Genomic DNA, 26,566 nt, shown 5'->3' on the forward strand with positions numbered 1-26,566 from the left:
ACCAGTGGAAAGACATAAACTTTGTAAATTACACAACTTTGCATAAACAAATACAATACAACTTTTAGTGCGAATAGTGCATAAGTTGAAGTATAACACATAAGCCTCATACTTAAAATCATTAATTCATTATGTAACTCATAATCACCGTCTTTGATCTATTTGTTAATGTCTTAGACAAAATAATTAAGCTTCATATGTTAAGTGTGGCCTTCGTGCTCTTAGTTTGCCAGCAGTTTATCTTTCAAGACAGACAGGGCACGTGTTACTGTTATTCAATTTATCAATGCCAATTTACAAAGAAGCCTGAGGATAAGTTGAGAACATCTAGTAGGTAAAACTTTACTATACCTGCAGATGTAGCAATAAATAATAGCATATTGGAAACAATTGAGATTTGTATTAAAGCGCTACATTATTCTACGTTTTGTTAGAATACTTATAAAGCAATAAAATGATTTAAGGTCAGTTATTTGGGTAATTAATTATAAAAGCAAACTAAAATGGAATTGGGGAGAAACGATGTCGATAATCAATGAATTTAGAAGGAGAGCTCAAAGGTAGATGAAATAAAAACATGATCAACAAGGCAAAGGTAGGATAATGTAGCCCCGACATAACCCAGCCACGCCGACAAGACATCGAAAAGGGCACTGAACCATAAATGAGACCGAGACTATAAGGATGGTGCAAAATCTGGCTATAAGTGCACCTTTCGTGGCTATATAAAATGTGTTAAAATATTTATAACTACGAAAAACAGGTGAGTTAAATATTTAAATCTACGAGAATAAAAGATATATGTAGCTCTGTCGTCAAGCAAAAGTACATAACAGAAAGTACGAATATCGTCGGAGACAGATGATTCTTCTATTTCTAAAGTCATCATATAAGCTAGGAAAAGATAGATTGATCTACCCGAGAGCATGTTCTAATTTTACGGAATACATATTTTCTGAAAGTTTGCATAATAACATCTTACAACACTCGTCGAAAATAATTTCAAATAATCAAAGTTGTGAACAATTTTAACCCAACGTTATATATCAAATAATGTATATGCCGAATGCTTTTCACCTGGTTAATTGTGCGTATTTGAATTAAACATGAATGTATAGTGATTTGCTTCTTAGAATTCAATAGGAGTAACAGTTGGTATTTAACTTCAAAACAGCAAACCATTTAAATTATATCATTTAATAATTGAAAATAAATTCCGTTATATATTAAATTGGTGGTTTGACAAATTCACGAAAATCACAAAAATAGCTGCAAACGAAAAATTTTACAGTGATTAAATGGATGCAAACAATTACTGTCTATGATGGCATCTTCAAAGATTTAAGCACTATTACAGTAAAGAAGCCATTATTTGCAAAGATTTTAGAATTTTCATTCAATATTTTTATTTTAACTTTCAAATGGGATGTTTTTCTGTGGATTGGGAAAATAATATACTATCTTCAGTTGGAAATATGACCCAATAACGGCTATAAAATAATCAAAAAAAATCCCTGAATAAGTAAGAAATAGAGGCATCACGGATTCCCTAAACAACACTCAAATCAATAAAATGGAAAATGTTGCAGGCTTTGTTTGATCGAGCCTGTTTATGGACGGTACCGGGAATTGCAAGTTACCGCCCACGCCCACTAGCACCGGCTTAAGCTAAATTTAACATTTGAATATGAAAATGGTGAAAATGAAATTTTGAAAGGGGATAAGAGGTTATTTAGCCTTACGAACAACTTAAATGTACTTTACTTATTTGAACTCTTTTCGTATTAAGGATAAAAATAACAAAAAGTACGTGAAAAAATATTTTTAAGTTCAGTGGATATAACTGACGCCGAACATAGTTATCTAGCATTTAACAATAAATTCCATTAAGCCACGTGAATATACCGTGTCGTGACTATAGGAGTTTAAGCAGCCTGAATGAAACAGAAATGACAAATGGTAGTCCTTTTAATAGCCGAGTAGAGATGGCTTAACGGTCACGTATTAGAAATGACACACCCATTCTTTTTAGTTTTGTCCTGATAGCTTGTGATAATAATCAAATCATGCATATTACGCCAACTTAATGTAGCTTTCTTTTTTCAATTTAATACTTCAATTTATTAAAACTCACCCCATTTACAATAACTGACAACTACAGGCTCATCGTATGCAGTAAATGATACATACGCTTACCTTATAATAATTCCCGTACTAAACAATATATCCAATAAAATCCTTGTTTGTAAACAATTGCAAATACAAAACATATTGAATAAACAATTTATAAAAACAACATCAACACTAATGTTACGATAATAAAATCTCGACAGCAGCTCTACAGCAGTATACAATTATTTCACCACCCCTCAAGCACCAGTCTGATTGGACTGACATATTAATATATTTATTTCCCTTCCTACTTTCATTCCTATTCAACTTCATGTAAACAAACCATTTATCAGTCCGAATGATTGAAACCTTAACTCATTTATAAAAATAATTGCAACACACTTTTTATGAGGTATTATTTTTAGAAAATTTCTCTTCCCTTGCGGATATCAAATACATGTTCATAATTTAACATTTGTCTGTTGAACTGCAACAGTTACTGTTTCTATACATCAAAAATAACTGACAGTGAAAGGTGAAGATCAGACAAAAAAAAGAGAAAAATATTAACCAAAAAAAAAATCAACAACATCAACAAAAAATAGAATCCCTTAAGAACCCTTAAAATCTAAAAGAAACCCCACACAAACCTATTTAACATGTAAATCTAAACAAAAGTGTTGCCATGTAGAAAAGATACAGATGTTGAAAAATATAGGTATATACAAACAGAAAGTGTACGGCATCAATTTATGGATAAAAACCCCATTCTAACATAAGCAAATTCAGTAAAATATCTGTAATAGAAATTTTATAAATATGATAGTTTTGAAAGATCTAAAAGTAGTTCAAGTGCAATCACACGTTTATCTTTACGCATAATTCAAGTAGATACTGGTCTCTTGAACACATGAACACATCTGCGGATGTTTCAAGATATTTTTCTTTACAATTCCATGTTAAATGATGAATTCTGCTTAAGCCGGTGCTAGGGGCGAGGATGGTAGCTTGCATTTAGCACTACCGTCCATAGATAGGCTCTATCAAACCGAGCTACGTTTTCAGTTTTGCCGTGTTTGGCTTTCTATAGGGATTCTGTTTTTTCTCTATTTTGTTTTATTTGCCTTCAACTTATAAGTAAATGATAAAAAGATATGATTATACTACAGAAACTCTCCTTTATCCAAATACAATACAGCTGTATTTGTTTCATTACTCTTATGTAAGCTATATGTTTTTTAAAAATCTGGTTTAAAAAGTCGACTCATTATTAACAAAGTCATATTCTAGTATTGACTATCCATCCAACATTTTTTTTAAATATTTGTCATTGTAAATCTGGTCGTCGTAACCGTATAGATATGCCGAAAAATATGCTTCAAATGAGTATGATAAATTTAGTTATGTCAATGATGTATGACCTTGACCAGAGCATGATATAAATGAATTAATTAATATACTGAGATCCCATAGGATTCTATATATTGTTTAGTACGTACTTAAAAAAACGAAAACATTCAGGATAATACTAAATGGGTAATTATTGTTTTAAAATTATAATTAAAAATTAATTAAATGTATAAATTCGTTACGCTAACTTTTAATCTAGATGCGGATATAGTATATCCAATCTGGTTGATGCCATTTCTCAAAGTCACTTTTAATTTCCTATACCTCAGATAGACCACGTGTCATTCTCCAATAGTTCGAATATCCATAACTTACATCAACACTTCTTTTGACTCGTATATGATTTTCACATTATCTCTTCAAAATACTGTTCTTAATGTAAATGGTAACAAATATAATCGTAAAAAAATTCGGTGTGGTTATATTTTTCGGGTACCTTAGCAGTTAAGATTCCGATAGCTTAGTGGTTATGATTGAATACCGCTTAAGACGGTGCATGGGAGCGTGGAATAAGTAGCATGTCTCATGATATCTTATGACTAGAAGCAGCAATTTTCACCTTTATGCTTTTTGTATCAGAAAACCAATATACTTAGAATAATGTTATTATGCTCAATACAAAAACGTCATAAATCAAATACAATTAACGAATAAAGCGGATAGGATATTTAAATTTAAAGGCAACCTCCGAAGAAAAGGTCTAGTCATAAATCCATCACCACTGTCTAGTGATCAGCATGTGTATTTAAGTTCATTCCCCCACTATTTGTAAAACTGCCACTAAACGTGTTTATCTTTTCAAAACAGGTAAGATGCGTGCTTCTATTCTTTCATTTATCTATAAATGCCAATTTGTGCTGAATGTGTGAATTGAAACGAGCGTCGCTCATGCCAGAAAAAAGAATATTGCTGTAATGTTTTGTAACTTGTTTTTCATTCATGCTTCAGTAAGAATATTTAATTTAGGAAATATTGTTTTACATTAGTGAAAGACCGTACTGTTTATAATATTAAATAGATAAAACACATGTTTTAAGTTTATGGAGTTTAATGTAATAATGATCAACAATATATCAATTAGCAGCACGTTATTCTGATATTTAACTGACAATACAAGAATAGTTTTGTACGAGTACTGAGCTGTATCAAATATTAGACCTTGTGAGTCAAACATGATTATATTGGACTTGGTGAGTGTCCAATATGGTTATTTTGGACTTGGTGAGTACAATACCGTTTCCAAGCTACGTATGTGTGGGTTGTTATGTTAGTGTATCAAGTATTTACATTAAAATGTTAAATTTATTAACATATATGATCCACGCCATGACAAAACCAACATAGTGCGTTTGCGACCATCATGGATACAGACCAGCCTGCGCATCCGTGCAGCAGTCTGATGAGGATCCATGCTGTTTGCTATCAGTTTCTCTAATTGAAATACGGTTTGCAAGCGAACAGCATGATTCCTAATCAGACTGCGCGGATGTATTTTTTGTTGAAATTTAAAACGGATACATAAGTGATTAACGGTAGCAAGAAACCCTAATTGTACATTAATAACACACTATCTGCTCTTAAACTTATCATCTACATGGCATTTTGGTCAAATTTATCGAAAATGATAATAAGAATAATTGTTGAAAATATTTATCAACGTCAAATCGCATCACCAAGTTCAGGTCATACATAGTTTTACAAGTAAATGAAACAAATGGTGATGGAGTTAGTTAAAACATGATGCCAAAACATTGCAAAGTCGGGATTAACGTATTAAACATTATATAAGTGTATTTTTCTTTAACTATTAATAATTGACATCTTGCAAACATTTCCTTTATATTTTAAAGTTTTTCTTTTATATTTGATACTATTTGTGCATATCATGGAAGTATTTATTGAATTGTTAATATGTCATCGTTTTCTTATATTTGTCTTATTTGTAGGCAGACGTCGTTTACCGCAAGCTGCGGCACATTCCAACTATAATCGAAGGTGTCATTTACAGAAAGAAGAACATGTGAACATCTTTCCCACACAGGATTCACATAAAATTAAAGACATAATACTTTGAATCATTTTGTCTAGCGAGTGATCTTTATATAAATATAGGTAATCCCGTCCCTACACAGTCTACACTGTCCTTTGCTTACTTATTTTCTTAACGCTATAGAAATGTAGCAACATATCATTGATATCTATATAATAAATAAATAGAAAGTGTTTGTCCAATACTGAATGTATTGAACGAGTTAAATTTAACTCATATCATGCGAGCATCTGGCGAGAATAATATTACATGTGTTTTCAATCAAGGTGTTCAAAAAATTTAATAATGAACCTACACGGATATATTATTACGTTTGTCGGATAGATAAAGTAAGAATAATTATTGATTAAAGTTATTAAGAATCTTTTTTTTTGTCACTGACGCGCTTATAGTGTAACGCTTACGTTTAGCGCGTCGTTTCGCAACGGTTGTCTCGTCTAAATACATACACGACTGTGTCATACAATTATTTTAAGGAATCGCGAAATCGGCATGGGTATGTTATAAATGGTCTTATGATAATGATTATACAAATAATGTATAACGGATATCATTTAGAATTCCGTTTTCCTTATGTTTTGGTCTTTTTTCACTTAATGCCAAATTGTGCGTATATAAAGAATCATTCACAACTTTGTTAAGCCAAAATCACTTATTGCAAGTACAGATAAAGTTAAAATATTATACTTCATGTCAAGCAAGAAAAAATGTAATAAAATAAATGTACATATGCCACTTCGTTAATTAGTGTATTTGTCACTATGACTTCAAACCGCTGTAGGTATATTGTAGATAATATACAAATTAACGACACCTGCACTTCGTTCGTTTCGTTTGTAAAATAGTATGTATATACATTGATATGAAGTGCACTCATATGTGCCAAGACGCCCTGCTTACATAATGTTATTAAGTAATTAAAATGTAGGAGTATCTTTAAATAAAATCTATGGCATTTATTCGTTTTTCCTCATTTTGCTATATTATCAAAATCAGCCCATGCATTTAGACCAATTTACGAGTAAACATTTTCTAACACTAAAGAGGTTAGTAAAAATATAATGCTTTAGCAAAAAACATAGCTTAATTGTACATCTAAATTGTTTTAAACTTAGAATGTGCAACATAATTACATGGTTTTACTTCAGAATGCTAAAACCATAATAGTTTTATTACCATTTTATCAGCGCCGAATTGGAAAAGAAGTGTGCGTGAACAGCGCGGATAAATCTCGTTTAAGAAGAGGACGGTTTTGCACAATAATAGAATAATTTAAATAAACGATGCTTTTAACTGTATTAAGTGTGATTAGAACACAAATTTTATCAATTTAAGAAGTATTTGATCGATGATTGCTGAAATTGAATTCAATGGTGTCGACATAGTTTGATTTAGCATTATAATTTAAAATATTTCTAAATATTGTATTGACGTTTTATTATTTGAGAAATTCAGTAATGACTAATGTCTAAGAAATCTAGAATATGCTAGTTAACATTTGTCGCTTTCGCCTAGTGGTTATGTTTTCTGTATGTTGTATATTATATACCAATGGAAATAAACTTTGTAAATTACACAACTTTGCATCAACAAATGCAATAAAACTTTAAGTGCGAATAGTGCATAAGTTGAAGTATAACACATAAGCCTCATACTTAAAATCATTATTTCATTATGTAACTCATAATCACCGTCTTTGATCTATTTGTAAATGTCTTAGACAAAATAATTAAGCTTCATATGTTAAGTGTGGCCTTCGTGCTCTTAGTTTGCCAGCAGTTTATCTTTCAAGACAGACAGGGCACGTGTTACTGTTATTCAATTTATCAATGCCAATTTACAAAGAAGCCTGAGGATAAGTTGAGAACATCTAGTAGGTAAAACGGCAGTAAAAACTTTACTGTACCTGCAGATGTAGCAGTAAATAATAGCATATTGCAAACAATTGAGATTTTTATTAAAGTGCTACATTATTTTACGTTTTATTCGAATACTCATAAAGCAATAAAATGATTTAAGGTTAGTTATTTGGGTAATTATAAAAGCAAACTTAAATGGTATTGGGAGAAACGATGTCGATAATCAATGAATTTGGAAGGAGAGCTCAAAGGTAGATGAAATAAAAACATGATCAACATGGCTAAGGTAGGATAATGTAGCCCCGACATAACCCAGCCACGCCGGCAAGACATCGAAAAGGGCACCGAACCAAAAACGAGGCCGAGACTATAAGAATGGTGCAAAATCTGGCTAAAAGTGAACCTTTCGTGGCTATATAACATGTGTTAAAATATTTATAACTACGAAAAACAGGTGAGTCAAATATTTAAATCTACGAGAATAAAAGATAAATGTGTCTTTGTTGTCAAGCAAAAGTACATAACAGAAAGTTCGAATATCGTCGGAGACAGATGATTCTTCTATTTTTAAAGTCATCATATTAGCTAGGAAAAGATAGATTGATCTACCCGAGAGTATGTTCCAATTTTACGGAATACATATTTTCTGAACGTTTGCATAATAGCATCTTACAACACTTGGCGAAAATAGTTTCAAATAATTAAAGTTGTGAACAATTTTAACTCACCGTTATATATCAAATAATGTACATGCCTAATGCTTTTCATCTGGTTAATTATGCGAATACTGTTGATCATAAATTAAACGAATTGGGTTTACATGACTTAATAGTGATTTGCTTCTTAGAATTCAACAGGAGTAACAGTTGGTATTTAACTTTAAAAGAGCAAACCATTTAAATTATATCACTAAATAATTGTATTGTTAACGAAAATAAATTCCGTTATATATTAAATTGGTGGTTTGACAGATTCACGAAACGGAAAATGATTTTACAGTATATAATGTAACAAACAAGTTTACATGCAAACACGCTTTTTTCATCATTATTTGATGCTAGGGATACAACGTTAAGACATCGTTAAAGAAGATGAATAGCAGGGATTTTTTCCAGGATTTTATGAATACGACCTATATCCATGTAATTGGGAATTTCAGCGGTGTTTTGTTAAAAAGGTGAAAAAATGCATGACTGAAATTTTGCAGTGATTAAATGGATGCAAACAATTACTGTCTATGATGGCATCTTCAAAGATTTCAGCACTATTACAGTGAAGAAGCCCTTATTTGCAAAGATTTTAGAATTTTCATTCAATATTTTTATTTTGTAACTTTCAAATGGGAATTTTTCCAATGGATTGGGAAAATAATATACTATTTTTAGTTGGAAATATGACCCAATAACGGCTATAAAATAAACCATAAAGAAATTCCTGAATAAGTATGAAATAGAGGCACAACGGATTCCCCAAACAACGCTCGAATCAAAGAAATGCAAAATGTTGAAGGCTTTGTTTGATTGAGCCTGTTCATGGACGGTACCGGAAATTGCAAGTTACCGCCCACGCCCACTTGCACAGGCTTAAGCTGAATTTAACATTTAAATAACGTGACTATACGAGTATAAAAAGCAGCCTGAATGAATTAGAAATGTCACACCCATTCTTTTTAGTTTTTGTCATGATAGCATGTGCTAATAATCAAATCATGCATATTACGCTAATTTAATGTAGCTCCTTTATTTTTTTCATTAAAAACTTAATTCTATTAAAACACACCCCATTTAAAATAACTGACAACAACAGGCTCATCGTATGCAGTAAATGATACATACGCTTACCTTATAATAATTCCCGTACTAAACAATATATCCAATAAAATCCTTGTTTGTAAACAATTGCAAATACAAAACATATTGAATAAACAATTTATAAAAACAACATCAACACTAATGTTACGATAAAAAATCTCGACAGCAGCTCTACAGCAGCATACAATAATTTCATCACCCCTCAAGCACCAGTCTGATTGAACTGACATATTAATATATTTACTTCTCTTCCTACTTTCATTCCTATTCAACTTCATGTAAACAAACCATTTATCAGTCCGAATGATTGAAACCTTAACTCATTTATAGAAAATAATTGCAACAAACTTATTTGTGAGGTATTTATTTTTAAAAAATAGTTTTCTGCCTGGAGAGGGTAAATGTTGATATGGAATACATTTTCATAATTTAACATCTGCCTGATGAACTGCAACTGTTTCCATGTCTCAGAACTGACAGTGAAAGCTGATGATCAGAAAAAAAACGAAGAAAAAACAACAACAAAATGAAATGAAATAAAACAGCAACAAAAACAAATCAGAATCCCTTAAGAACAAAAAAGCGGAAACATTAAAATATTGCATACCCGGTTTGATCCTGATTATAGATGATAATGGTAAGCGCAAGCTACCATCCACGCTCCAACCCCCTCCTCTAGCACCGGCTCAAACATTATTCAATATGTTTACATGAAAATTGTAAAATTTGGAATTAAGAAACCTCCGCAGATGAATAATTACATATTTTGTTCTTGAACATTTTTATATCTGCTATATAAATATAAATTATGTAATATCGGGTCATGTATTTTACACTTGCCAGCATCTTTCATTTATTTTGTTTTGATTCCCGGTTTGTTGTTATGTCTAGTACTAAATACCAGCAACGTAATGATTTATTGTATTACATACCTTCCATTATAGTCCAATTCACTTTGAAAATTGAAATAGGTTTATCAAGCTAGTATAATATATAAATAAACTTGCTTCATGTTATGCGTGTCTTGAAAAAATCTAATGTCTATTTATTAGTCAGAATTGTAAATCGTTGTAAATTACAGTATTATTTGCATAGAGGTAGAAACTGGTGAAGGAAAATCACTCACGAAATTGTTGGAATATTTGAATATTTCGTTATTATGTAAATTTTCATTCTAAATCACTAAGAACTTTATCAACATTCTTTTCCAAGCAATTCTTTAAAGAATATCCAAATGATACATTTCTATTGTTTTTATCAATATTTGAAATACTTATGGAAATGTGCTACTTTGTAGAGCTATTCACTATAACTACATGTAAATATAAAATGCACTTGAAAAAAGTGTCAAAACGCATGCGCACACATTAAAAACTAACTGCAGATTTGTTTTATTAATGTTTTGAAAATTACTCGCCAAGAGATGTGTCATGGTGTGATAATGATTCCCCTTGCTGATGATGAAGTAATCCAGCAATGTAAACATATAACAGATGAGATTGTTAAGAGAATTATATGAGAATTAAAACATGCGTTTACGGGATAATGACGTTTTAATTGTTGTAACTTGAATAAGAATTGAATAAATCATGTGGGTGATATATGATTCTGCACATTATAGCAATAAATCTGACTTAAATTTAGTTTCATAAAACTGTAGAGATTATTTCACAACATGAAATACAACGTTATTTGTAGACATACATCTGTTGTCCAATACAATATGAAGAAAAAAAATCAAGAATTAAGATCAACAGTTACCAACGTTCACAAGACGCAAACATTTTGAAAACAAAAATCATCAAAAAGGAAGGACGACGTTCAAGAAAACCAGCAACACAGGAACACTAACAAGAGTAACCAGCAGGACCACGAACAAAAATAGGACAAAAGGGCATAGAACGGTAAAAAAATGCTTATAATTAATTAAATATAATTCTAAATTGAGTTTCATTGACATTTCATTTTATTTGTTTATATTTTTGTCTTTGGCGAAAGAAATAAATTAATAAATGTAACTGTGTCAATTCTTTCACAATACTTAAGTTACGAACTTAAAGGTGCTTTGATATATGATGTAGTAATTTTATGAATAACCTGATAGTACGTCAAATAGATGTAAAAAATGAATGTAAAATAAAAACATTTGCCATAGTTGTTAGAATGCTAAAAATAAAGATTTTCTTTTGGTTCCGATGCTCATTCAAACTTCAGCATGGACGGTAACTTGCACTTTCGATTACCGTCCATGGATAGGCTCATTTTGAGCCTGCACTTTTTCACTTTTGTCGTTTTGGGCGCTTTTTGGGGATTCCGTTATTCTTCACTTCAGTTTTCATATAAGGACGAGTATTTTCTATAAATATACGAAGCTTAAAAGAATAGAATTATATTGTCATCATTACAATATCTTCATTCATAAATCAGCATGTCCGATTCCTTTAACCATATAATCACTTCGCTCAAGCAATGTATTTGTGTATCTTTAAGTGTATGTAAAGGGTACTGATTTAAAACCGATGTCTCTGTTTTCAGAATACAGCGTGTCTAAAATTCTCGATAGAAAAAAAACAACAACAAAAAACAAACAAGCAAACCAAAAACAAACACAATTGTTTTAAAATATGCAAAAGTAATTAAGAATAATTTGTTGGCCATCAATTCATCTTTACGGTCTATGCTCTCTTTCCATTTTATACTGCTTCTGTGTATGTTGATAAACAGACGAGGCCATACATATTGGAAGTGTTTCTCCATTGATCATTGCCAGTTAAAAACTTGGAGAGGCATAGATGTAGTAACAATTTTATGCGTCTCACAGTTGGTAAATGCCTGGTGGTAGCCAAATAGAGTATTACATTGTTTATTTACTGTACAATAATTAGGGAGGTTTTTAGATGTAAGACAACACGTAGCTCTCTTACAAAAAGTGCTGCGGATGTTTCGAGGTACGAAAAGTTTTTCATAGATAAATCCAGCATACACCGTTTATAAACAATTTAAGTCTGATGCTACAAATGTCACCAAAGTTTCATGAAACAACCAGCATAGTCCAATGATTTCAAGAAGTTTATGCAGCATTTATTAGATAACCAAGAACGTCATTACTGTAACTACAAACCCCGCCCTTCGCCTTCTCCCCCTCCAAAGTAGAAAAAAAAGAACAAAAACAAACAAGCATGTATTAATCATTATTGTGGCAAGAGATGTGTTTTATTTTGTCTGTTGTTACACTTCTGTCGGTATTGTTTACAATGTAATAATAATAAAAATTTAGGCCTATAAAGTATCGACTCATTTCGTTTTGAGAACTATTTCAACTGGCTAACGAAAATATTAAATACAACGATATATGATAACCGATATTCCTATCATGTTCACCTCAAGAAAATTTTGGTGAAAAACATATGAATTGAGTCAGGTTTAACAACCGGTCACCACAAATGTTTGCATTCCAGTCATGCACAAGTATTAATGTTTCTGACAGGATAGAATGTATCTTGCATAATAGTATGTCTGTTAACCACCCAAAGATATACTTCCAATCTCTGTCTGGCTGGTTCTACATAGTTCCAATACCTCTAACCACCGAACATTTATCTGTTTATATTAAGAAACCATCGTCTCCATTGCAACGAACTTTTCTGCACATATTGATATAGAAATAACTTCATAGAAAAATACATTTATCAGATATATATTGGTAATCAAATATTGATACTATTTTGAAGATTTCTAGATTTTAGGATATTTAGTCCTATCCTCTATTTCAAATTTATTTACACGTATGTTGGGTGCTTTTAAATAATATTTAATCAATTTGAAAGTAGATTCTATATTTAATTTGTGAGCAAAGGCAATGAATCTAAACAAGGCTAGTTATCTAAAATTATTGTTACTCGGGGCAATGTCCGGGCAGATTGTATGTAAGTGCATTTGGCTAATACAACTATTCGCCCATTAATAGGTTTGACCTGTATTTCTATGACCGGTATCTCAGGCGAGGATCTAGACAGAAACAGTTCTGAATATAGATTAAACGTTTTATTGTGTCTACTGCCTGTGCTAAATTAACTCAATGTTTTTGTTAGCTTGATCCAGATTTAAAAAAATATGCCACATAGAAAGATAAGAAGTTTCAGGTATAAATAATTTAATATCATCAATAAATTTATATAGCCACTCTGCCTTTTTTACCTGAGTTGAATCAAACATCTTTGTAGTAGTCCTGTTAATTACTGTAAGTACAAGCACTTTTTTGACATTTTTATCTTGAGAATAAGTACTTACCATCTCGTGTTATTTTGTAACTTAACGCCTTAAAAGTAAAAATCATGTTAAATGCCATTATTTTGACATCACATGCTTTGACTCGTTATTTAGGTGAGTAAAGAAAGAATCTTTGTAATATTTGCATGTCAACCACACAAGATACGATGATATTTGTTCGTGTACTTTTCGTGAATTGTATGCCAAAATGTAACACATAGGATTGTCTCCCACGTTATAGGTATTGACCACGATATCCCGTCGCACATGGCAACAAACCACAAAAATAGAAGCTGTGGAACGATATGGCTGAGAAGGCATCAAAAAGTAGCATGGACCAATTTATTAATTATTTTAACCATAAATAGCCTTAAATGTAATTAAGCATTATTAAATGAAAACAGATACATTAGCCTTTAAAGAACATAGGAACAGCACTAGGTAGGACACTGAACATGAACTGAACTAATCAGCATAAATATAATTATAACACTATCACATACTGCTATATCACGTGAATACTTAAAGAGATGAAGCTTTATCCGGCGTTACGCTGCAAAAACAACAAAAAATAATTTGGAAATCGTTTTTTGTTTACTTATTCATTTATAAGTATAATAATTATTATTATTATTACTACTACTACTACTACTACTATTTATCACGTATTTCTTCCCTTCAATCGAATCAATTATTTTCTATATTCAAACGTAATGAATATGAAAGTATGTTTATTCCTTCAATCCACATTGTTTTCAGGGAGAAATCGTTTAAGTTGTTTGTCTAATTTTCGTGAATTTCGGCATACAGGAAACCAATGATGCGCAAATAATAACATAAGACCATGATTTTACTCATTGCGAAAAATCGAAGAACTATTTAATTTAATATCGTATCCGATACATAAAGGCTGCATTAATTTACCAGTCTGAACCAGTTTATGAACTTTCAAAGAATTGCAGTAACGATGGACTTGTTATAGTCAATGAATAAGAAGACTAGGCTCAATCAAGCCGAGTCTGAAACATTTCCAATTTTGTCGTTTTAGGGCTCTTTTTAGGGATTCTTTATTTCTCTCTATTCTTAAGCATTATATAACCATTTTACGGTATACATATTAACAAAGAAATTGTTAGGTTTGGCTTTATTATTAGACAAACTGATTAGTGAAAGTTAATCTGTAAACAGGGCGTTGCATGTAAAATACATTTGCACCCAATACCTCAAAGGACTGTTGATTGTGACAGATATGGGGGTAATTTGCAAAAGAAAGATGTTTTGTTCGGATGCCTGCTTTGCTCTAATGAAGAATAGTGTCTAGCCAAAATAATGGAAACTTATAATTTTATGTCCAAACCAGTCCAATAAGCCTTTCAACACAACATGTTTTTATTACAAAAGATACAACTGAATGTGTCCGTAGGTCACTCAATATCTCAATGTTGTCAAACTGAATCATTACAAGATCCAAATATAGGCAACATTCGCAGAACGCAGCCCCCGATACAAACCAGCCACACCGGCAAGAAGTGCAGAAAACCAGAAAAATGGGAGATGACACAAGGACGAAGAAAGAAAGTTGATCGCTTTTTTCAAAAAGTTTATCTTTTTTCCAAGTTAAAAATAGTATATCTACCATAATCTAACAGGCAGCCTTTAAAACTCTTGGACAATGACTTTCATGGTTTTAACGGCTACTTAAATCATTCAATGTCTCATAAAATTCCTTAATCATCGTATACAACAAAATGCAATGATGTAAAAAGTTCTCGCAATTCATCAAAATAACTGTAATGTTGTTAAACAAAATAATTACTTATTCAGTATTTACACTGATAATAAATGCCACTGTTTTATTGTATCATATTTAAATTGACTTTAATGTATTTTGTCCCGTACCTTTTATATATTTTTTTTATCACAAGTGTTTCGGAATGTCTTCTTGAATATGTCAAATGAAATAATTTTAATTATCTCTGGTATTTCTAACATTTAGTGATTAATTCAATTATATGCAATTAAACATATTTAAATATTTTAATATAATTCAACAAGATATATGTCTAGATGATAGATGTTTAGTATAACTATGATTTGCCATTTTTTGTCAAGAGCACTTAAAACTATTTAATACTATAAACATTTCAACAAATTCGATTCACAAATACTTGTGAAAAGAATATCTAAATTACCGTAAGGTATGAACTTCAAATGGTCGCAATCGCCTTAAATCGTCGAAATAAAGTCTCAAAGTTTCATCTATGGTTCCAAGTTAGGTAGGTGCTAAAGATCATTACAGGAGAGGAACGCAGTCACAGCAATATTTTGACGCAAATTTACAATAAGAAGCATTGCAAAAAAGGGCGATAATGTGGCCATCCAACATAATTATCCAATGTCTGAGTGATGGGTGGACAATCATGATAGTAAAATCATGTATGTGAATGTATGTACATCTAGAGCATTTTGAATAATACAAATTGCAGTTATTGTTAGACGTTTTAACCAAAAAGTAACTGACCTTGTCCAAACACTCCATTGCAAAACTTAGCCTTAAATATATATAGAATACATTGTAAAATATGATAAACAAGATCAACAAGAAAAGGCGGCGTTCAATGAACTCAACCCCCACACGATCCAGCAACAAGAGCCAGTGGCAAGGAGCCCAGGAGGACCCTAAACAAAAACAGGACAGGGCACAAGGCAGAGCGTTGGCAGGCTTTTCACTAAGTAAGTGTCAATGAACAGGTTTAATCAAACCTAGCCTGCAACATTTTCAATTTTGCCGTTTTGGACTTTCTTAAGGGATTTTTATCAACTGTTTATAAAGTAAGCTATTTTGCGAAAACACTTTGTTTCCCCTTCGTTATTGTCATTATCTTGTCAGTGAAAGAACTAACACACCGTATAAAATTGCCGTGTATCTTTCTCATTAGGTGCGAATCAATGTTAATTGACCTTGGATAATGAACAGGATGGAATTTCGACCACATAAAATGGCCAATCAAAGCTGACAGTCAGGATCTTTACATCATGATTGAGTGTCTTTTAAAGTCTTCAGAGACCCTCATTTGGCTTAACGAATTCGGATGAGAGCTTTACTAGGTGATATGTGATAATTCAATAAGACAAGATGAGACTGTCAACAGCAAAGCTTCACCCAAACGTCGTTCCTCATGGTTTTGTACAAAGTGAAAACGAACAATGTTACATTTGACATGTCTCAATAAATATTTAACGGGCGTATAAGATTTTTAAAAAAATTAAAGTCCTACATGATTTCTCCTTGTTGCCTTACATTTTGTTTATAAATAGTAAAAATATAGTCAATAAATGCTTAGAGACTGGATTTAAGAATTGCGAGACTTACTAGTTAATTAATCAATTATTTAGTTAATTCAGTGAAAACAGAACGTTCATGGTAATAAACTTGAAGACTGACTTTTTAATGCATAAAACATCTTGAAACGAAATATTTGTTTTCGAGAGATTTACGTAGATATGTAAATATTCCTAAAGTAAGAAATCCTTATGACACCGTATTTCCTTCAAGATGTATTTTTCAAGCAGATATTCATTATAATGGCATCCATTTCAACTACATGTTATAATAACTCTTGATTCTTATTGTTTTAGAATTTTCTTTATGTATTTCCCATTTTATCGTCGTAAGATGTCATACAATGTATAATTATATTCTGAGAATTAAAATCAATTAGTTAGGAGTGTTAATTTACACATAAAATGAAAAGTACCTTTTCTCTTATCATTTTTAAGCCTTATAATTACGATGACTCATATATATGTCGTATTCAAAACATGTTTGGAAGTCTTAATATATATAAAACATGACCTTTTATAACAAATGCCATATTCATCATTCCTTACTTATGAATACAATATTACAACTTACGGTACATTGATGATTTGCATAGTTAATAAATGTCAACAGATCATATGTTCATTTAGTGATAAATTTATCATAATAACAAAATTATTTGACGTTCCGTTTATAAATATACTTAAACGTTTATAACTTCAGGTTGTCACTTTCCATAAACAACAAACAAGCTATAAAATATATACTTCGAACGAATTCATGCATACATGATTTCTACTTTCGTTACATCTCTAATGATACAAATCATTTTAATCCTCGCCCCCAAATAGGTACAAAAATAATAATCCAAACCAGGGAAGCTTTGTTAAATGTTATATTAGATCTCTTCTAAGGTGTGCGGTTTGGGGCGTAAACCGTAACTAACATTTACCACTGCAGTCAAACGACAAACAGAGCCTGCAACTTTTTAAAAACAATTATATGAGTAAAAAGTGTCATAGTCTTCATACTAATATCATATTATCTAATTTAATCTGTTTGTTGTAAAAAAGATCATGCGACACTTAACACTCCATGCATCATCCTTTGTATGTATACACGCCATTATTGTTTATGGTAATAGACATTATGTTTGTGCCTTAATAAACTCTTGAATCTCTTGAATCACTTGTTACATTTACTTTTAATGATTATGACAGAAATTTTGCTGCCAGGTTTTTGCACGTACGACAACTTAAATTTTACTTGTATTTCATGTACAATGTTTGGAATGTTAATACTATTTTTATTCGTTTGAAAGCACACAATCCATGACTCAACTGCACTGAAATGTTTTTGTTATTACAGAGCATGCTTAATTTAATAAGTTATAATGATGTGTGACCATTGTATGAACTTGATACTAGATGCATGAATTATTATCACGCTATGGTGAAACATACACTTTTGATAGACGAAGTTTGTATTATTTTACACAAAAAATATAACCCAAACATAATCGGTTCGTCACAAGTAGCATTTCGAGAGGCAAGAAAATGGTAAGCATTGCCTCCGCGTTACAACAAAGACAAATCATTAGTAGTCACTCTCTTTTTTTTCTTACAATCACCTTTAATGTATTTGAGAAGAAACATTTACCTTTAAATATGTTGTCAACGTGTATCATTTACGTTCTGTATTAAATATCCATATTACTTACCTGAAATAAGAAACAAGCTACATCAATAAAATCATAACAACAGGCGCACACGGATGATCATTTATAATGGGAATTATTTTTTTTCTAAACTCATTCATCACTAATTAGCATCATTTAAATTCATACAGCTTTACGCTTCATTAACTACAGCGTGTGATTTACACTAGTTTGACATCATAGATTTTTCCACTTACTAAATGTTCACCATCGTGATTAACAAGAATAGAGACAGACAAACTTACAATATAACGTTATGAAATGATGCTTTATTGAAATATATGCAGTTTTACGTATAAAGATAAAATGGATAATAAATATACATGACTCGTGATGATAGGTTTCGTTGAATTTACCCTTGTTTTGATCATACCATGAAAATGGACCTATAATATCTTATTCAAAACTAAAAAGATTTCAAACGTTAGCAACGCATTTTTTCCTTTTCAGACCTTTGGATGATATCCTTATTTAAAAAAAATGTCTCAACAAATTATTTGGAATGAAAATTAAAGCAATAACACCAGCGGTTATACAACATGTAAACGAATCGATACAAGGGTTCTTTTAAAAGCAATAAACATAAACTAAAATAGGTAAATGTATTGTAGGACAAGTATTGTACTGTGTTTGCTGATGAGAGATAATGCAACGTGCAAAATATTTCACGCACATACACTCGTTAGCACCGGCTAAGCCTGTAGTACTATATTTAATAAACAACATGATCGTTTTACATATGAAGAATAAAAATAAATACCCAAACAAACAGTTGGCTGGATGGAGTATTTATCGCAAAAATAAATTTATTTCAAAATTACAAATGTACTTGTTATCAGGAATTTTAGAAGGTGAAAACAAGTAGTTCACAAGTGATCAGGAAAAAAATTAAATACCTCGAAAAGTATAATTATATCGGTATCTGACATATGTAAGCAAAAGTTTAACACAACTTATATGTTTTTGCAATTGTTTGTCTTTAACGATATGCATACTTTCTTTTTACTATAAATCCTCTGAATTCGACCTTGGCATAACATCTATTATCATTGATCTGCCGAAGGCTTGTTGATATGTGTTGTACCTAAATGTGAGCCGCGTCACGACAAAACCAACAAAGTGCGTTTGTGACCAGCATGGATCCAGACCAGCCTGCGCATCCGCGCAGTCTGATCAGGATCCATCCTGTTCGCTATCACTTTCTCTACTTGTTATAGGGTTTGTAAGCGAACAGCATGGATCCTGATCAAACTGCACGGATGCGCAGGCTGGTCTGGATCTAACGCAGCTCAAATGTTATTTCAGGTGATCAATTAGATGTTTGTCATTTTAACGCATGTCTAGAATAATGTGATATATCTAGGGATATATCTATCTGGTAATTTAAACATGTATTGTTTATTTTACTTCTAAATTATCATGTCTGTTTTATGTATGTGTATATACATATTTCTGAAATAATAGCACGATGTGGCATTACGTTTTTACTTGGCAGTCAAATTTTGTACACTGTACCAATTCAATTCAAATTATAATTTCATGACTTATAAGCGATGTCTTTAATGCAACAGGCATGGCCTATTGACATATATTGAAATTGTACTTTATTTCTAGACACTGCAATAAATATATCCCGTTAAAACAAGACAAAAACACCAATAACAGGAGAAAGTATCATTGTTGTATAAAGTAATGTATAAAGTTCATAGATATGTTAGTCATTAATGTTTCTGAAACTCCAATACGCTTGCACGTACTACCAACATATTAACAGAACAATCCTTAAATATATCGCCATACTTTCCTATGCATTACTTGAAACATTTTACAATTAAATACAAGCAAAAATACGTACGATTAAATTGTTGCGTAAGAAAAAGCCATGCAATGTATATGTTAGCTATAGATTGTATTCAGTTGAATATTCCTCCAAAGTACACTAACAGAAAGGAAAACACCGAGTGTCATTTGTCTTTGTATGTCGTCTATCTAAACCATGTTTTTAAATATACCCTAGAGTTTTTGTTATGTCGTTACTAACTATCAATTAAAGCAAAATTTATTCTACAAAACAATGAAATTGATATGTCGTGCATATATTAATTTACTTTAACTGTATATCCATTTCAAAGTAAAACGTAATTTACATCTTTTGTACTATTCACAGCTGTGACCGTTTTAGCATGTAGCAGAGAATTTTAGATAATCGTATAAATTTTCAAATAATATCGTCCCATAAGGCGTGAAGAATTTCAAAAATCGATGTTGTGAAATAAACGCAATTTTAACCGCTAACGTATCATACGAAAATATCTCTTAACATTTAAGTTTTAAAATTTAAAATGCTAGAATTCGATTATTACATTTTTATCAACAAAAATGCCAAATGCCCATTCGTATTAATATTATACTGACGATGGCCTAAAGTTTTACATACAAACAAACGTACATTTATTATCATTATGCTAAAAATAGAAACGCCATATAAGGTTTATACATAATATATAAACTACAAAATATCGGTCAGTTACTACTTGATCTAATAATGCTTCAAACCTTCTGACCTTTGTATGTATAATATATTAACACATACTTATTATCAACTCGCCGGACCACATCGCCCGACTTGTCTTGGTCATAAAACAAAATAGCCGTAAAAGTAATAGGTGGCTATTGCGAGGGTCACAATATGTATAAGTGTCCAAATTTTATGTAGTGCGACTTCGGTATAACCCAACTTTTACATTCTTATGGTTAAACGTCGTTTAAATATTATAAAAATGTAAAAAAATGAAAAATATCTTATACAAATGATAAACCTCAAAGGACATGAAGCAAAATTGAACATGTTGTTGGGTCGACTCCTAATAACACGTTATTGCAATTAGTTGTACAGTTAAGCGCTTGCCTACTTTAGCATGATTAAAAGCCTTAACTCCACAGTCCGATTGCAGTGCTGTGGTAGGCAAAGATGTATTTGTTCACAAGTGAATTGTATCAAAGTGTCGTAATTATGGAGTCTATACATGTGTTCTTTTGAGATAATGCTTACTACTTTTTACTGACATGTATTTTAAAGCAAGCAATATCTAAGAAATAATTAGGACACTTCTAAAGAACACATTATTTAGTGAAATTACTAAACCGGTCTTCTGCACTCATATTTTGAAATTACAATACCTATCTGATAATAGAACTTTTTATTGATTTATAAGCTTTATTGATATCACGACAGACATGCTATCATATTTTGTTTCTACATGATTTTATGCATACGTTTGAGGAGACCTGTTCTCTATTTTGTACACTTTTTTGATTTTGAAGAATGTATTTATTGTAACAGCACATAATAAACAGTGTATTATAACAGCATTTAAGCAAAGAGTTTCGTAACTAAATACATTTATTCCATAATAAGTGTTGCCAAACATGTTAAAAAAACAGTATTGTAACTACATTTACACAGTGTTATAATTTGCATGTTTAAAGAAAACAATGAAAATACATATTTTAAAGACAGAATTGTAAATGCATATTCACAGAATGTATTGTAAATGCATGTTTAAAAAGTATTGTAGATGCATGTTTAAAGAGATATTGTTAATGCATGTTTAAAAAAGTATTGTAGAATCATGTTTAAAAAAAGTATTGTAAATGCATGTTTAAAAAGTATTGTAGATGCATGCTTAAAGAGATATTGTTAATGCATGTTTAAAAAAGTATTGTAAAATCATGTTTAAAAAAAGTATTGTAAATGCATGTTTTAAGTGTTTAAAGAAAGTATTGTAAATGCATGTTTAAAATAAGTACATGTACTGTAAATGCATGTTTAAAGGAAATGTTATAAGTGCATGTTTAAAGAAAGTGTTGTAAGGATAAAGTATTGAAAATGCATGTTAAAAGAAAGAATTAAACATCTTGTTTAAAGCAGGTATATTAAATCCATTTATATACTATTGGGAAGAAATGGAACTTCATTTATAAAGGCAGTATGGTTACACGCATACAGAAAATATTGCAACTGATCTCATAACACCTACAATCAGTATAATAAAATAACAAATCATGCTTTATTATCCAGTTAATGATTTATTATGATGTTATAACAACATTTGTCTGTAATTATGGCGGTAATTAATTTACTTTCACGGTTTTTTGCTTCTTATCTTGCATAATGTTAATGACCGGACACTGATAACACTAATTAAATACCACCTCAAATATTAATGTATGACAATAATAGCTGCTTAAATGTAGTAGCCACAATATAAGTCTTTTCAATTATTCATAACTCCCGTAAATGACAACAATTTGACGATGCGTATGTATAAACACTTTGTTACATTGGATAAGAAAAACTCTTTTTAAGATTGACTTAATTCACGCAGTACACACAGTGAATATATAGGAAAATATAAAGTAATTTTAACTCTTTGGTACACATGATCAGGAGAGGTGGTAAGCTGTTTTCGACCCCTGGTATTGCTTTAAGTTTGTAACATCCGACGTTAGCCAAAATCATCTTTCCTGTTTCGGTGCCATAAATGGAATGAATTGTTTTAAAGCGCCTTAAAACCAAACAAACTGGAAAATAACGGCTTGGCTCTGAAGGGTTCAAATTTAGAGATCTTTAGATTCTTGGTTCGATGAAATTCAATGGCAAGCTAAATAACTTGTTGTTGTATCTATAGATTTTGAACATAAATTATAAGACCACATATGTCTTATAAGAAAAATTTACTTAAAATATTTCGATGGTTTGCAAGTTTTATATATTATACATATAAATATTTCTTATTGCCTCTAGACATGAAATTAAAAGCAATAAAAAAAGACAGACTGAAGATTGATATAAGAACAGGAAATTTATATCCTTTAAATTTAATTCCACTGAAGAAAACTTAACTTGACTTTTCGGACAAAACATTGAAACACATTTTTACATGCTTATAAGCCAATCTTATTATTTTTTCTCTGTCCTCCTACGTTAAGTAAATATGTTCACGGCTAATTACCTGTTGACTGATTTATATTAGACAGTCACATCATATCTCTTGTCATTATCATGATTATAACAAATATTTTAACGTTCATTGATATATATGTTTTTATCATAATGATTTTAGCGTTTTCCTCCTCCTCCTCCTCCTCCTCATCATCATCATCACCACCATCATCATCATCTTCTTCGACTTATCATCATCATCATCATCATCATCATCACAATCACCATCATAATCATCTCAATCATCATTATCATCTTCATTATAATCGTAATAATAGTTATCAACAAAAGAAGTATTAATGTTATCCTTATTTATTATCATTACGACAGTTTCTACTGTTATCAATAATTATGATTAAAAGGATAATAAAATTATTTATAGCCATCATCATATCATAATTTCATCATCATTTGTATTATCATTATGTCAGTAACTATATAATTTATTTTTAACACAACATCAAAAGCACATTCAGACAATTTTTTCAACATGAATCAACTTAAAAATTCCAAAAGAAGAAGACAGATAAAGGTGTAGCAGTTATAAGTTATTTACACCGGAAGTGAATTTGAATGTAATTAGTGACAACGTATTTTACGAGCTATTAACCAAGGAAATGCCTATCGGTAATTTAATGCGTAATGAGTGTCTTGGGAATTGTTTTATATCTAATTATTTGTTTCCTTGCAATGTTCTAATTTGTATTGATCTATACCGCAATTAATTTACTTTGGTAAGGAAGGGAGAGGCATACAACAGCATAATGGAAATGGGGTAAACATTTGGTGACAGTATATATAGATAACACATGGGTTTGTGGGTAACTGTAAAAATATCATCCCGATGACAATACTGTTACACGAGGCGTTGTCTGTGATGATTTTCTACGATGATTTTATTTAGAAAATACACCATGTAACCAGATTTCAATAAACTGTTAAAAATACTGTTACCCTGTTATAGTACAAACTTTTAAGTCACATGGTACCCTTGCAATAACAGTATAAATAACTCCCAGTTGCCTACGGGAAATAAATATTTCAAAAAAGTGAGGCGTGATAAACATATTTGTTACAAATCTTGCTAGTGATGAATACAACAAGTCATTCATGGCCAAGGTGATCACTTGTGTTTTGTGTATTTATAATACAGTTCTCTCCTTATACAAATTTAATTCTAAATATCAACTACTATATCAATACGTTACTCATCTTTAAACTGCGAAATATATTAGGTACAAAGAAACTGTTAGGAATTTATCTCTTTAAGTGTCAAACTAAAAACAAACGTTATAATTCCTTGAAAAGTAACATTAAACGTTGCAAACTTCCGCGTTATTTTACTGATGATTGGCTACAGTTAGTGAAACAAGCATACGATATGTGTTCAGAAATCTATATATGTAACTTAATATGAAACACGTCAGTTTGGGAAAAAACAAATATTCAAAATTTAGTTCTAATTCTTTTCTACTGCATCAAATATAATGTTGGGTAAAACCTTACAAAACCCGGATTTATTTACGAATGTACAATAGTGTAATCAAAATTAAAGGTGCCGTAAGGTATTTTGTATTTATGTGGCAATGCGATTAATTGAAACAAACATTAGGCTTAAATATAAAGTAGCATAAATATACATACAAAACAGGTAAAATGAATAAACCAATTTAAAACATTTGGTATTTGACATTGCAGATAACTTTTGGCACATAGCGTAATATCACATGGTTTAATTGAAACTTGCACGCATACATTTACTGCATATAATCCAAAAAATGTTACCTTAGCATTTTCAACATGGATTCAATTGCCATCATGAGCTAATAGTCTTATAAAATAAAACCCAAAAAGGCAATAAGCCCTGTTACATTCGACAAACAGCTGTGCGAAATTTGGTTGTATTTAAGAGAAAATTTACTGCAAAAATACACACATTCTTACATATTAATTAAAATACAATCCCAATACGATTTACAAATGGTAACACGTCATTTAAAATATGATACAAATCTACATTCTGTTACTTTTAATATACATTATAAGCCTGTTATAATTATCAAATCATTTATTAATAGGGCCTATTTACAATTGTATTTTATTTTCCTTTTGTTATTGTCATTCCTTTTTTATCTTTAGAGACAAGACTAAGTACAACGTCATTAACCTAAATTTAAAATTTATATAAAAGACCTATCCTAATGTCGATAGCAAGCAAATATATAGTAGCTATAAATTTTTTACAACATCAATCTATTCAATTAAACTACTTAAGGTCTAACTAATTAGGAATAATTAACTAGACGGGTGATTTCCGCCCCAAGGTTATACAATTATCTTTTGTTCAATCTCTGTCTTGAATCTCTTGGTTTTCATTGGTCAGTGAAGACACTGTGCTTGTTTCTGACCAATCAAATTCACAAGATCTGAGGTTAGGATTGAGGAAATTCTTTTATAATGCCTGACCCTGGACTTGCTCTCGGCACGTTTTCTCCCTCGTTGAGTAAAGTAAATTCTCCTAGTAGTATATATTTTGTATGATGGGCATGGGTTTAATGTTAAATACGGACAAAATTACAACAATGTACTGAAATAAAAAGAAAAGATTAAACTTAACCTTTAGATGGGCTTGATCTTTTCTTAAAACTTTTCGTTATCAAGACGAAACTTATAGTTTGACCAACCAACAGTACAGAGCCTGATTGGCTCAATTACTTTGTGATTTGCCAGGTTAAGGGCAAAATTAAAACCTTGGTGTTGCTTTCAAATCTATAGCAAATGTAAAATAGTCAGATTGACTGTTGCTAAAAAAACAAAACAAAAAAAAAACACGTCACAGAAGTTACAAAACAATGGTACATTAATTTCGGAATTATACATTTTGTTTCCAAGTAATCCGTCAATTTATATTAACCGAATGTATAAAACAACCACTAGTTGGTGGGTGCACATTTACTATTTTAGTTGTTCTTTATTGTGCCAAAGAAATTCAAAAACTGAAATCTAAATAC

The 26,566-nt window shown here is 30.9% G+C and overlaps 1 protein-coding gene across 4 annotated transcripts in view; it reads right to left on the reverse strand.

The window, feature by feature from the left end:
* LOC132746986 (histamine H2 receptor-like) overlaps window positions 1-26,566 on the reverse strand; it is a 176,295-nt gene that overhangs the window by 124,768 nt on the left and 24,961 nt on the right. For all 4 annotated transcript variants that reach the window (XR_009628069.1, XM_060736300.1, XM_060736303.1 and 1 more), the window contains one exon: window positions 18,493-18,553. The gene's annotated coding sequence lies outside the window, so the exon portion shown is untranslated. The remainder of the gene's footprint in view (window positions 1-18,492; window positions 18,554-26,566) is intronic.

The sequence above is a fragment of the Ruditapes philippinarum genome, unplaced genomic scaffold (genome assembly GCF_026571515.1).
Source record: "Ruditapes philippinarum isolate M1 unplaced genomic scaffold, ASM2657151v2 ctg404_1_1_1_1, whole genome shotgun sequence".
NCBI lineage: Eukaryota > Metazoa > Mollusca > Bivalvia > Venerida > Veneridae > Ruditapes > Ruditapes philippinarum.